The sequence below is a fragment of the Athene cunicularia genome, assembly GCF_003259725.1.
Source record: "Athene cunicularia isolate RWA chromosome 3 unlocalized genomic scaffold, athCun1 chr3_part1, whole genome shotgun sequence".
Taxonomy (NCBI): Eukaryota; Metazoa; Chordata; class Aves; order Strigiformes; family Strigidae; genus Athene; species Athene cunicularia.
In genome coordinates, this window is record NW_020799097.1 from 38871734 (window position 1) to 38886981 (window position 15248).

The window sequence follows — 15248 nt, forward strand, 5'->3', positions numbered from 1 at the left end:
GCATGGGTGAACCCAAATAACCTTGTGTCTTCAAGGTCCTTGTAAGAATAAAACAATCTCCCCTCCCCCCCTTTTTATAATCCTTGCCAGGTACAAGGCAGAAGCGACTACAGTAATGCTGCATTTATGCAAAGAACAGACAATACAACCCTTTGTATATGACTTTAAAAAAAAAAAAAAGTGTGGCATACCTAGGCATCTAGGAGTTCTCATTTACAGCATAAACTCCAGACGAGAGCACAAGGATGAGGAACTAGTACTATCAGTATCTCAGGCTTTGCTTGCTGCTTTTCAGTAGTCTTGGAAGATCTACTCTATACTTGTACATGGGTCTTGAGAGATACTAGAATTAGTTCTTAAGCTAATACAGAGCTTCAGCATGGATGTGTAAGTTTACCCTTTCCAGCTTGCGTAGCACTAACAAGCTATCTCTTAATTGTTTAGCACAGGGCAGTGCAAGCAACATAACCTGTTCTCAAACCTGAACAAATTTGTAATTTAATATGGTACAATTAATACAGCTGCATTATGCTGCTAGAAGTAATAATTTAGTTCTTTAGGGAAGCAAAGTTTTAATTTTACCTAGCAACTAGGCACAAGAAAAAATAAATTGATATTCTGTGATCAAGGACATACAAAGAACATTATGCTTTCAATCTGCCTTCAGAAAATAAACTTAGAACTGTCTCTGATCCTGTAAAAAGATAGAGTTGTTTTTTCTTTTTCAAAATTTAGATCTTAAAAGTAGCAGCAAGTAAGAACAATTACAAGAAAGTTTAATTCTGAAAACTTAAATCTATCAGGGTCAATTTTAAAAAAAATCTTTTATCAGTTTATGAATAAATACATGGCTGATAAACCTGTGAACTTGTTTATTGATGCCACCTTCAAATCAACCAAAACTCTTCTAGTAGCTCTTGGTGTTCTCCAACTGGAGTTACATACCAATGAATAGCAATCTTTGGAGCCGTGTATATAGAACAGCAAAAGGAATCAATGAAACTGTGTGAGAATATACATTGTTACTGCCAATACATCAATTCTTAGTTCTAGCAGGATCAATATAGGTATCTGAGCATGCTCATGAAAAAATGTTTAAAAAAATCTCTGATGACAGTTGACTGCAGGAGTTTCTAAATTCTTTCACACCATTCCTTCAGGTGCTTTTAGATTTTACTGCCACATCCACAGCAATGGCATTATGTCTCTTCCATGAAAAGTTACAAAAAAATTCTTCTCATGTATACTAAATGTTTATAATTTAGTGCCAACATTTATTTTTAGCCCCTTTAAACTTCTACTAAAAGGTCAGGCCTGGTTAGTAAATTTGATGCATGAAAACTGTTAACCAATTTCAGATCAACAGTATTGATACAGATCTGCTGTGTCCAAGAGGCGGTAAGGAACATGCAGAAGAATCTTTTAGTCTGAAAATGTTATGAACTCCTCCAGTCTAAGCACACAGTGGAAAAAAATTAGAACCAGGAATGAGAAAGGAGGGCTATTAAGGTAGAAACTTTTACCAACTATGTACATTTGATGTGAATACCTTTCAAAAACAAACATGAGACATTTCCAGGTTAGCAGTTCACCTGCTTTCTGTAGCTCAGCTCAGGTAACACAGATGGGTTCTTCCACCCTCAGGCTGATAACACATATACATTTCCTCTCAGGGGCTTTGACTCCCGGATTGCTAGTCAGATTTCTTATCAAGCAATCAGTCAGTGCTCCCCAGAAAAGATTACTAAATTTATATTAAAGTTAAATCCTAGTAAAAAGGGAGACTCAGCCAACCACAGAAAGCAAATATCATGGATAACTTTCTGTAGCTTGACCCAAGACAGAACATTTTCTGTATTATCTTAATCAAATTTGAGAGGCAGGATCAGACCATATATGAAATAAAGACAGCGCAGGGATTTTTTTTTTTAAAACCTCTTCATCATGCTTCTATTGGAAGCTCTAGCAGAAGCTCAGAATATTTGCTCCCAGGGCCAGATGCCAATTCTGCTGATACTTCTTTTTGCTGCTGCTATAGAAAAGGCTATAATCTTCACAGAAGTTCATTTCTGCCTTTTTAATGAATCTGACATGCCTGTTTCCTAGCCAGCCTTCAAAATAATCCATGAGAAAAAAGCAAGTTCAACAGAGCCGAGATCTTTCTGAACAAGAAAAATGGTTACGATTCTTCTGAGTATACAAAGAAGTACAGTTGATTTTCAGTCCTGTTCTATTAATTCTGAGTAGGAAATCTCTTCACTTAATGATTACCATCCAACTCCTACTTTATTGGCCTGGAACTTTCCAGCACAGAGAAACCAGTATCAACACAGAAGTGTGGAGGGAAATATTTCCCTTCCGCATCTGACCCAGCCTGAAATGCAGCTAGCTGCCATTCCTGATAGATTTGCAATTTAGCTAATCAGTGACTTATTTGCAGGCTCTGTCCCCAATTCGTGAAGAACAAATCATAGCTGTCAAATCACATCAATTGCAGGAACTGGTCTTGTTTTTACAACTCAACAGGTGCTTGAATTTCATTATGATATCATTGAGTCCCAGAGAAAAAAATTCCCAGAGGCTTTTTTTTATTTCCCTTCACTAAAGTTTCATATACTATTGCTCTTACAGCCCCTCTGAGATCAATACTGAACGGATATGTAGTAGCCTTTTGTAATTTTTTATTTCTGCCTTGGTTCTTGGGATGTTTCATGCATATCTATTCTGGGAAAAGCAATACAGGACTAGTACAGAGGAGGAAAAGGATTCTTTGAGATCAGGACAGAGCTGAGGACTACACAATAGATTTGGTTACTAAGGTCCCAACCTTGGTCCAGAGTAAGAAAGCTCACACTGGGAGACAGCACAAGCTTCCACAGATGACCTGCTCTTTCTAGAAATCATAACTTCAGGGAACACCAAATATGCATACTCCTTTTTGTGAATTTAAAAGTGTTTTCCTAGTTGAGAATCAACAATACATTAAGATTTCCTGGTCACACTTCAATGAAAAAAAATCACAACTAGAAAACCCAAATTAGCCTTTGGGGAAAAGAAGCAGAATAAGACCAAGAGGCAAAACACCTCCAGAAGCACTACCTCAAAATAGCAGAATATCTCTTCTTGGTAGAGTGTTTTCTTTTCTTACATGTAAGTAAGTCTCATTATAGGCATCCATCTTGGTCACTGTCAATTTTCAACCCCAACAAAAGCTAAGTGACTTTTTCACTTGAAAGTTAGTGCAGTCATGTAACAGCCATCAGGAAGACAATGGTCCTTACACCACAGCCCAATAATGACATATTGCTCACAAGACCCTCCACATAATCACGGTAGAATAACTTAAAACTTGAAATCAAAAGGGCCAAAGTATGACATCACCAACAGCATGTCACAGCCTCAGAACTGCTGCCCTCAGGCCAGAGACTGGGAGCACTACAAGGCATTTAATTTCTGAGGGGAGGAAGTTAGGCTGGTATCACAGCAGAAAGCAGTGTGGATTTTCAGCACAAAAAAAAAAAAATGTTCCTTCACAATAACTTCTATTTTTTATTCTTTTGGTGGAAGATCTTTCATTTAATAAGTATCTGACTTTTTACTCCAAGATTCTAAGACTCCATTCACACTTAAAGTCTAATATCCAGATATTCTGATTGACAGTCTTATATGCAGAGACATCTCCTTCCTTACAACACTATTTCCTATGTTAAGTCAAGAGGACCACAGGCTGCCACATTCAGACAATTCTAAGAGGTTTATGTGTTCTTTAAGAAGCATATCTTCAGAACTAGGGGGAGAACATCTAAAGGCATGTTTCTCCTCCTGCCACCATACCATGCAGTAGCACAAGTGGTCTTCAGTTCTTGGTAATTTTGCATCCTCACAACAAGAAGTGAGGTCTCTCTAAATCTGTGGAACTCCCAGCAAACCATCTTCCTTCATATTTGTAAGCTAAAAGCTTTGGACTTTCCCATATTCAGCATGGCTCAAAATGGGGTTGCATTTTTATAGAAAATTATCTAGCAGTTGCTGAAATTGTTCACTCTTACTTTTCCAATTAAAAAACCCTATAAACTACAAGAAACTCCCAGGAGAAAGTATTCATACTATTTCCAGTCTTCTCGTCATGGCAGTTAATAAAAGGCAAAACCACAGCAAAACACCTTGCAGTCAACCCTGCCAAATGGTCATCATATAAAGATCCCTGTACATGGAAAAAAGGGTTTTCAGCAGCCTTACAGCCTGTATGTCAAATTAGCAGAAACTATGCTGAACACTTTTCACTAGCAAGGTAACTTGTTCAAGTTCAAATACATGTAAAATGGAGACAGGTCAATTCTGGCAACTGTAGTACTTCAAATACATGTTTTCGAAAACCCAGATCCTCCCCATGAAGGTTTTTTGGGGGGAACATTCTCAGCACTATGTTTATTATAAATTACTTTTTTAAGATGTTCTGAAGGCAACTGATGTTCCTGCTGTTATATGGTTTATAATCTGTAAAACAGGAAGAGGGGGCAGAATTAATTCCCACAAACTCTTTTGTTTGCCATAGCAAGTAGGTAGCTTAAAATTTTCAGAACCAGAAACGACGTATTTTCAGAAAATGTTTATTCTAAGATACACTGGGGAATGAATAATCATACTCTGAACTGTTTAACTTGGAAGTCCAAATGACATTAAGAACTGCCACTGATTCAATATTGCACTTTTCTGATGGAGTGCAAGAAATTTAAACAAGATGAAGCAATTTATTTTCTGCTGCAGAAAACGACCTAACTACTAGACAGAGCTAACACACTTAAAGACTCAGATGTTTCTTTCAAGACTGTAGTATCCACAACATCCCTCATTCTGACTGAAAAAACAACAGCTAAGGCCAGGGCAAATTATTGCCTGTTTTGTCAAGGTAAGATGAAGTACACCGATTTAATAGTAGCTATATATTCTTCCTCTTTAGTGATGTTAAGGTTATTTAAAAGTACAACCTTTACTTTTCAATCAACTTACCAATTTCAAAATAAGGTCTAAATATTTATTTCAGTCCATTCATCTTTCTAGCTTTTTTTACACATATAAAATAATGACTTAACTTTATTTTAGGACAGGTTTTAGTCATTCTTCACCTGCAACCATAAAACTAGTACCATCATTCTCAGTTACTGAGAACTCCAGTCACAGGGAAAAAAATAGTGGTTATTGGTCTGGTGAGAAGCCTGAAATATGAAGAAGTGTAGCTCAGGGGTACTGAAGATTAAAGCACAGAACAGTACTTTAAATTTTCACCTCCAACATAGCTCAATTAAACAGTAAAGCTGGCCTAGCACCAGGGCCTTAACTGGGCTCCACTTACTGTTTTCATTAATGTGAGAACTGAAAGAGACATCAGCTTCAAACAGAATAATTTAATTCAGCCCCCTCGCAATCCCCCCATCTATGCAGCTACTAACATACACATTACTTCATATATTTTACAGCCCATGTAACATTCATGTTTTACATCTTTTTATATGGAGATAGGTCATAATTGCCAAGCAGTATTCAAACCCAAGTGAAAATCTCATCAGGAAGTTCCCAAGCAAACTACTGGAAAGGCTCTCTATACTTCTCCTGTTTCTTATACTGGTCATCCTCAGACAGAATACTGAGCAAGGCAGACTTTGTCCCACTCAATACAGCCATTCTTCTGAGCATCAAACACCACTTTGTTCTCTGGAGCCTGCAGGAAGTTTGAGACAATGGCAGAGAAGTACTGTCTTCATAGCCCTGATAGCTCAACTGGACTATCAACTAAAAAGCCACATGACATTTCAAAGAAAATGGAATTCATCATTTTAATTTTACTTTTCCAGTTTATATCTTCCAAGGGAAACAGACAAGGGCAGACAAGCAAAAATGCTTGTAATACCAGTTCTAGTAACAAAAAAGTACAGGGAATACAAATCCTAGGACACATACATTCACATAGCAAATGAAGGCCATCTGTACTCCACTCACCTGAAATTACCATTTATCTCAAGCTCATTCATACCACAGATCATAACTCAAGTTTGTCCTCTGAACTGTGGGAGAGGGTATACAGAAAAACTACTGACCAAAAATCAGGATTAAATACTCTTCAATATAGAGAAGACCTTTCCTTGGGCAAAGCCTTAACACTTTGCTATGCCCATGTCTGGCTGTCTTAAGGAGTTCCTTTCTCTACCAACTTTTATTTAATTTTAATGTTTTTTAATTGGCAAAACACATACCCAAGCTTTATATGGCAAGTTTATACAATTAAGAGCTTGCCCGCACCAGAAGGCAGCAACCCCAAAGCTGGCACACAATACAGCTGCAGCTGAGGCAGCACGCTTCTCTGCATGATGGTAGCCTGACAGTACAGCTTATGCTCGAATTTCCGTGCACTAGGATCTGTTACTTCAAGCAGGCTTCACACCAGCAAATGCAATGGTGCTGTGGCAAGGAAACCACTGGTAGCTTAGTTTCACTCACTTGCAACTCATTTATAGATCTACAGTCTCCACTGGCAAGACGAGTTCTTCAGCAACAGACAAAACCTCCCACCTCAACAAGGACCACATAACTTAAATGGTAGCAAAGCACCTATGCAGAGCTATTCTTATACCTTTGTGGTGGTTGAAAGGTAATCCTCTTGCTCGTAAACCCACCACTCATTTAACTCAAAAAAGGCTCTGCTTTTTTTGCCCAGTTAAGATGGATACATGGCAATATTCCAGAACAAAGTTTGTCTAACCACTCATTTCTTGGACCACAGCCCTACAGCCATGTGATATTTCTAAGTCCAACACTAATGATGGAGAGTGCAAGATTTCACCAGAAATTTAAAGCACAAAAAATAAAAATGCTTTCATGCTGTTTAGTAAACAATCCTAAATCAAAGGTTTAATACTAATTTTGAGCATTTGATCATTTTTGTAACCATCAGATTTTCTACAGTACTAATATTCATTCTTATTACCCATCTTCTGCAGCCCTAAAGCACAGCATTCATACAGAAAGGCTTGCGGCTAAATACCCAGTATGCCTTATCACTGGTCACACCTACCCTTTTCTATGCCAAGTGAGAGGTGCATGTTTTTCATGATTAAACACTGCTCCTGGAGACAGGCCTTCACCATCTGACACACACAGCAACATTATTCTCTGGCACCCTTTTATCTTTCAATCCTGGATCAGAAGCCATCCTCAGGGAATGTTTTAGAACATACAGAGTAAGATTGATGTGAAGTACTTTGGGTACCTGAAGTGCCACCCACCAACTTGAAACTTTAATTTGATCCCAGAAATCACAAGAGCAACTCATTCCCACCAATTTTACTAGATACACTCATAGTATCTCCTCAAAAGCTTCCATTTTTCATATTGGAAATCAGTCCAAAGGATAAAAAGATGATACCTTTACATCCAAAACACATGCCACACGCTCTTCTGACCCTGTAACAGACCCTTCCGAGTATCTAAGTACTTACCAAGTATCACTGCTGTATTACACGTTTCTGCAGTCTTGGATATTTTTCTTCCAGACTAACCGAGCTAATACTGGCAACTTTTTGACTCACCAGCCAAGCAGCTTCACTAGATGCTAACAGCACCCAGATTTGCAGTGGGCAAAAAATGGAGGCTGGTCCCTTGCCACTTCTGAAGTGTGTAACCACTGAGAGTTGACGTTGTCCAGGAGTCACTCAACCACAACCTGGAATATCACGTGTCCAGTGGGTGCTGTACCAGTCAGCACAAGGCCACCTCATCTCTGAGGCTCCTGCAAAGTACAAGCTGTCCAGGAACACTGTGGTGCAACCGCAGACCTGATGCATAACAGCTACATTTTTCCACATCCTCATCTTTATTCAAGAAAAAGCATGTACAAAGCATGGAAATACCTACCCTTATTTATTAACAGAAATAATAAATCATGTTAAAAGCAGCAAAGGGAAAGCTGTTCTGTAGTAACTTTCTGCAGATTCTGAGACATTCAATAGATTCACAGTTGCAGGCTGAAAAGGAGCAGCCTTCAGCCAAAGTACCTGGTTACTGCTTAATAACCAAAGCATAGGAGATGCTCAGTGAGCAAATACACTTCTGGAGTTCAGTCAGATCCTTACTTTTGACATTCCTAATGCTTTAGGCACTGCTACTGATAGCATTTCAAATTTCATGATACTGCTTAGATAGAAAATTGGGCTTTTTGTTGAAAACAGGCACATCCCCTGAGCTGTAGGAATTCCTCCAACTCTCTGAAGGAAGAAAGCTGCTGCCATCCAATGCTGTCATTTCTGGCTGCAGGCTACAGGGTAGGTTTTCTGTATTTTGGTGCATTTTGAAATGCTTCAGTAACTACAGCTCTATCAATTTCTAGGTATCATGCCGTTCTCGTGTTTCTTCCTTTATAAAGCGTTCCTGACAAGTTTAGTTTGAGAGCCACACTTTAAGGCAGACTGCATCTTATACACATGATTTGCCTTTAAAATCTACTTTACTTGGTGACCAGTTTATGATCCCTCATTCCTCTGTGGAAAAGTACCAATTTGCTGAATACAGCAAATACATCATTACTGTGATACAGCACCTTTCATTCTGAAGTGGCTGCTCAATGCACAAGTTGAAACACGTGTGCTCCTTTCTCCCACTACTGACCTCCTCTGCACAGCACAAGTAGGTAACATTACCAGCATAATCCTCAAAGGGCAGTTCCCCTGTGGCAGTACTCATCTTTTCCCACTAAAGTGGCAGTCTGTAAAACCCCACCTCCTCTCTAGATACCAACAGCAATCAATGCAAGGTTTAGACCTTGTCTTTTATGTAACCATAACTTTCCTCATGACATGTGTGTCTTTCTTACAAGTGTTTCATGTTTATACTTCCCATACCACCACCAACTCATCTACTTCCTATCCTCAGGATGACACCACCCTCAAAAAGCAGATTCACTTGTTTGAATTTGTGGGCCATTTTGCTTTCTCCCTATCTTTACCTGGCCTACCTCTGAGTTCTATTGTTTTGAGTTATTACAGATCTTCAGTATGAGGAAGTCTGGATACCCTTATGATATTTTAAAAGGGCAAATACTCTCAGGGGTTTTTCCATGTATTGAAAGCTCAACACTCATTTCCCTAATATTGCTGCTATCCTTCCTACAGAGGGCAGCTCAGTGTTTTGGGACAGTGATTTTGGTTCACAAGCAGTTTCTGGAAACAGTATCCACTAAAGCAAAATTGCAGCAGCTGTTTCAGCAGGCTTTTAAAAGCATGGCATCCCACTCCAAGCCACAAAAACTCTTCAGGTGTTACACTTCCTTCCAGTTACAGATCATCCACATTTGTCAGGCAGCACTGACAAAGTGTTCCAACTCATCACTGGAAAAAGAGAACAAGGTTTAAGTAAAATTGTTCATTTGAGGGAGAAATTTTGATTTGCAAGTAATTGTACACTTTATATACATTATGGTGTTACCATTTCTGTAAAAAAACTAAGACCCCATAGACATCATAATACTTGTCAGAAAGTTTAAAACAAATCTTTTGGTCTCGTCTCAGATTCCGGATCCGTATTTTGTTTTTCAGCAAGGAATTCAGGTTCGGGATAGGATCATCACAGATGAGACAAAAGCAAACCAGAAAAATCTAATAGGGAATGTACTGGTTTTCTGTAGGGTTTCTGATTGCAATACAAAAATTATGCATTCTCTAGTCCTCTGACATATTTCAGTAATAATGTACACTTATTTAAAACTTTTCATGTAGGTTTGAAAGGTAATCAAGGTCAGGCACAGCTATCAGCACACACTGTGCCTTCGGCAACAAGCATTCCAAATTCCAACTATGTACAGAATAAATTACTATGCCAACTTATGTATCAACGGATCAATAAAGTATATCAACAACTGTCATAACACAAAAAATTCCCTAAATTGCAAGCAGTTACTTTAGACTTAAAATAAGATGTTTAGAAGCTTTTTAATTACATACCTGAATAAGCTAAAAACAATTGTTCCTACATTTTTTAACCACTTTCCTGTCCAAAAAAGAGAATGTTCATTAGTTTAGAAAAGTTTTCTTCCATCACTCAAAATCAGCTTGCTATCTATGTGGTCTCTCATACAGACCTAACTGCATTATTAAACATGTGCTGGATTAGTATCAGTACTCTGCAAGTTCTCTGAAACTTAACTTAGAAGTGTAGTCATGCCACAGTAAAGATTCATTTTGCTTCTCTTTCCCAGCTATTGCCCAACTTGGCAATGAATTATGACAGGCAACTAACCAATCAAGAATCAATTCTCTCTCCCCTAGCAGAATCAGAAAGTTCATTTCTAAGAGTTAGACGATACCTGGTTCTTAGTCTGTCAAAACATTAAAAACTCCAGAAACTAAAACACACTAACAAGCAAGCATTAAACAAAAATCTGCACTCAGACCACATTCTTCTACATACCACTCTCCTTGCAAGCAACAGGAAAATTGAGATTATGTCTGAACTAGAACTGAAAGTTCAAAAAAAGGCCAAGATAAATCATTAAATGTTTCAGCCTGTTTTCCCTAATGCAGATACATACAAACCCCACTCCACTTCAAATATGCTATTTCTAACACAATGGTTTACATTGTCACCTCCTGCTTATAAATGGGGTTCACAATAATGCATTGTAAATCAGTCGTTTAAAAATTATCATTAGTTATTTAAACCAGTTTTACTGAAATTCAAGGTATGAACAGACTACGAAGCCTATCTTCAAACACTTGTTCTGGTGTTAAGAGTAATCTAAACTCAGAAGTCAGATTCACATGTGTTTTTCATCAACCAATCCAGTTTGGGATAGGTTCTTCTCTGATCAGACATACCAGTGGTTTTAAGCATTAGTCCCACAGCAAGCTTTTAATTATTCATAACATTTATTGGAATTCATACCTTCAAATGAAAAGCAGCATTCAAGTATCTCTGCAAAGACATAAAATGCACTGGTTAGTTACACCAACATGGCTTGCTACTTCCAAGTTCTCTCTAGATCAGCCACATACATTACTTGAACAATGCAGCATTCTATAGGCAACACCACTGCACAAGAAGTTTCACACACCCATGTGAACTTCACATAGTGGGCTGAAGCCTGTTCTTCAAAAGAAACTACTGGTAGTTTGCAAGGAGTGGAATAAAATTACAGATGTTGTAATAAAACAGGAAAATTAGAACTTGTTTTCACACTTTAGATTTTAACTTCTTAGCTAAAAACAACCTGTGGATACTCAAGAACCAGTTCCATTAAAGTGAATTTCATTAAAACGACTGAACTCAGGTACTTAGGTAAGAATGAAGTTCTTGGAGAAGCCACTAACAATCACAGTAAGCATTCACTAGCATGCTTTTTGCGTGCTGCAAGTATAATGTTACACTAGCCCTTCTGAATTAGTTTAGCTCTGGAGCTGAAGCAGCTTTAATATAATTAGAATTAATCACAATTCACCACCAAATTCCACCTTTAATCATTAACATTACTTTTCCTAAATGCTCACATCTGAGTGAGCCCCAAGAAGGTCAACATGCAAATGTCATCACTAGCTTTCAAACACCAGTAACACTTCCAAACCAGGACACTTTTAATACCAGGCTAATGTTTGGGTTTTTACCTACTCTAAGACAGGATACCTCAAATTATAGGGATCTAACACTTCCCCCTCTCTGCTCATTAAAGATGCTAGCTTTTGCAACAGTACATACGTGCGTCAACACTGACCAGAGGTGAGTTTAAATAATGCACCAACAAACATCCTTATTCATTCACAACCCGGAGCATGGTGGCATCTAGCTTGTACATGGGGACAGCAATACAAGTAACACCAACTGGCATAATGACTGAACGATTAAGTGACTTTTCAAATAATTATTTAAGTGGTTTCATCTCAGTAGCCAGATCCGTATGAAGTTTCTCATCAACGTATCAGGTTTGGCAGTTTCATCATGATTCACCACTTAAATATCAGTGACTGGGAACTGTAACACAATTAACACACTCGTATTCCACAAAATAAGCTTTGTGTCTTTCATACACAGATGTACTGAAAAGGGTATACATCACAATTAACAAAAAATTTCAGATGCTTAATCAATAAATATTACCTCTATCTGTTGCACTTCAGTTGCCAGGAAATCTTTCACCAGGACACTTCACACTCCCATTATTAGAAACTGTTCATGCCATTCTAGAAATGAGTGTGAAAATCAATTACAAAATGTTCACACATAATATAGCACAACCCATTAGGAACAACCAAGTTTTACTCTTGTGGATCCCCCTTCCTCCAAACCACTGGTTGTAAGCATCTGAGTCAAATTAAATTGAATACAGATACTGAAGTAATTTCTTAGCATTTCTAAAAGGTGAGAATATCAATTATACTCTTTTAAAAATGAATACACATTTTTATTAAAAAATTGGAATCATATTTGCCTGTTTATATTAACAAGTCTCTAGATGTCCCCTTTTTCTTCACCTAAGCACTTTCTTATACTCATCTCCCAAAAAGTGCAAATTCACAATGAAAAGCCATCTTGAGGAAATCTTTATCACATTTAGTATGAACATTTCAGATAGGCACATTTCACCAGCTCTTCTGACAGTGCCCCAAATAAACTACTGACCAACTCCCCAGCCTACACAGTTCTAGACAATGACAAACACGCCTGAAATACAAAGATACCTCAGTTTTAAAGCTAATGACACAGCTGCTAATTTGATCATACATATACTTTGCTAATTCATTTATCCTATCAATTTATACCAACTGATCATTCAAAACATACATAGCTTTCAGGAAAATCCACTTGTCTGTGTCAAGTGTTCTACTTCTGATGGTGCTTCCATAAAGACCTAAAATTGAAATCAAACAAAAATTATCTTTTTAAGGTGAAAATGTCTCTTGCTGTGGTCTAGCATAATCTCTCATGTTACTATGTCAGAAACATAATCACTAAGCACTCAAAATTAACTTTATCATACAACAATACAGGTCTAGAACTGTCTTTAATACCTAGCGACTAGAAATTTTGTCTGCCCTAGGAAAAAAATTACCCTGAATTGGTTTTGGACCCTTTTGCAATCACTATGATGTCTGAAGAACAGAGACGTTCAAGCTTCTATTTCAAAAATATTTGAGTGGCCATGCATTTATTCACAATGCAATACTACTATCTGCCCAGTTTGCAGGATCATTACCTCAATTATGTTCAAACATGGCCATGTAAGTAGATTCACATTAAGTCCAACACACACCCAAAGGCAGACAGCTAACTTTTCCCATCTCCAAAATGGGCATAATTCAGCACAAGTTCACCAAGTGATTTATCATGTGAGTCTTCATGTGTATTTAAATGCCACAGCCAAAGAAATGAAGGGCTGACCTTAACTTGGTGAAGAGCACACAAAAAAAAATCAAATAATTACTCATCAGTTTAATGGCGACTATGAGAATGAAACATACTGTAAAACTGTTTTTCCTTTTTGTCCCACTCAGTAACCATACAAAGATGACAACCCTCTGGCACTTCACACATTCCACACTTTTGACAGATAAAAATATGGAAGCCTTCATTATCTTGATCAACACTAGAAACGTAGTTATTACTTCTGTTGTAACAAAATTAAAAATTCCAGAGCCGTTACCTTAATGCTTCTGTACAACATATTGGACAGGACTGAAAACTTCCTCTCCGTCATACCTAAAAACAAACAGTAAACAACACTTGAAATCAGCAGATCCTTATTACCAGACAATCAACAATCCCTCAAGTCTCAGAAGCAAGATGTTAAGTACACATCTAAAGTTTGCGGGAGACCTTTCAGAAAGCAGCAAGAAATGCAACCAGCTTTAAGTAACAAAGGAGTTACAAGTCACATCCACTTGAAATCCCATATTAAAAGCATTGTAGAAATAACTGCATGTACCCACTATTAAACTTCAGTCCAAAGGATTTTTAATGAAAATTCATCATCTCAAGGTTTCAGTCCTTTAACTATAAGCACCAATTTCAATTGACTTAGAGAATTCAGTTTTAACCATGTAGCATATATTTAAAACTACCAACTCAACAAGCCAAAGAAACACATGACTTTGTCACACACAATACTTAAAATATACACATTCCAATAAGGTCTCTCACTCCGCACCATGTAGAGTAAATGAATGTAGCAGTCCATTAAAGATAACTTATTAAATGTGGTTTGTTTCAGACAACAAAAAAAAATTAAGCTATGGAAAAGCTCAAGTTGAGCTTGCTTATTACACCCAAGAACCAGCAGTGATGAATGGCTTTCAAGATTCAAAAATTTTACTCTTCAGTAAGCTAACACATGACTCAGGCTATCATGAAACAAGCTAATTCAACACTGAATGAATGCACCCGACAACTTCCTACATGAATGCAACCATCTCCTAATCTTTGCTTGCAGATAAGAGCCTAGAACCCTAGCTATATTTCTTTATTGTATCGCCCATTCTTCTAGAAGTACTACTGCTTATGACAGTAGTATTGCAAGAGAAAAAAGGCATCTTAAGTATACAGGTAGTTGGAGGGGTGTTACATATTTTTTAAAAAATAAATCTTTTATTCTGCTGTCTCATTGCCTAGCAAAAAAATAAAATATTAATAGTTAAAATATTAACCTCGTGATTCGCATTTAAAAAGCATGCTAAGATTGTGGTGGTTTTTTTCTTGGCACGATATGTGGATTTTACAGTAACTATTTAAAGTTTTCTGTTGTAGTATAATTCCACGATGCCGCTGGCTGAGCCTTACGAAACAGAGACAACGCCAGTGTGTGCACCAGTCTTATGTCAAATCAACAAGGCGACTCCAGCCCCATCAAGAAGCCCTGACCTCTCACTAGAGCACCTCATTCTCCTCGTGTATTTAGGCCGACATCATTCATCAGCATTTTAAGTACTAATTCAAACGACAACCGAGCGAAGTGCACGCTACATTGCCCTGGGCAGGGGCCTGCTCCCAACCCCAGTAAGTAAGAGCCGGCGCCCCTGGCGGGTTGCAGCCCTGCATCAGCCCCCGGCGGTACTCGACACTGCCCCCGGCGCCGGCCAGCGATCAAAATGGCGTAGGCCAGGCAGAGTCTGCCCGGGCGCCGCCCGCATCAGGACGAAGTGGTAGGTACCTCGCCACACCCTGCCCGTCCCGGAGCGCCCGGCGGGCCACCGCTTCCGGCGGGAACCGGCCGCGCC

The 15248-nt window shown here is 38.3% G+C and overlaps 2 long non-coding RNA genes and 3 other non-coding genes across 5 annotated transcripts; all 5 read right to left on the minus strand.

Moving 5' to 3' along the window:
* Nucleotides 1-170: 170 nt before the first annotated feature.
* Nucleotides 171-9179, minus strand: LOC113477700. Its single transcript, XR_003397946.1, has 2 exons — nt 7352-9179; nt 171-7283 (listed from the first exon to the last, which is right to left on the minus strand). It is a non-coding gene; the product is annotated as an uncharacterized LOC113477700 (long non-coding RNA).
* A 6-nt stretch (nt 9180-9185) lies between these two features.
* LOC113477699 lies at nt 9186-14544 on the minus strand. The gene is made up of 6 exons (XR_003397945.1): nt 13679-14544; nt 12820-12886; nt 12136-12218; nt 10930-10959; nt 9990-10035; nt 9186-9377 (listed from the first exon to the last, which is right to left on the minus strand). It is a non-coding gene; the product is annotated as an uncharacterized LOC113477699 (long non-coding RNA).
* LOC113478973 lies at nt 9551-9621 on the minus strand. Its single transcript, XR_003398180.1, has one exon. It is a non-coding gene; the product is annotated as a small nucleolar RNA SNORD50 (small nucleolar RNA).
* LOC113478975 lies at nt 10786-10854 on the minus strand. The gene has a single exon (XR_003398182.1). It is a non-coding gene; the product is annotated as a small nucleolar RNA SNORD50 (small nucleolar RNA).
* Nucleotides 11916-11982, minus strand: LOC113478974. Its single transcript, XR_003398181.1, has one exon. It is a non-coding gene; the product is annotated as a small nucleolar RNA SNORD50 (small nucleolar RNA).
* Nucleotides 14545-15248: the final 704 nt, after the last annotated feature.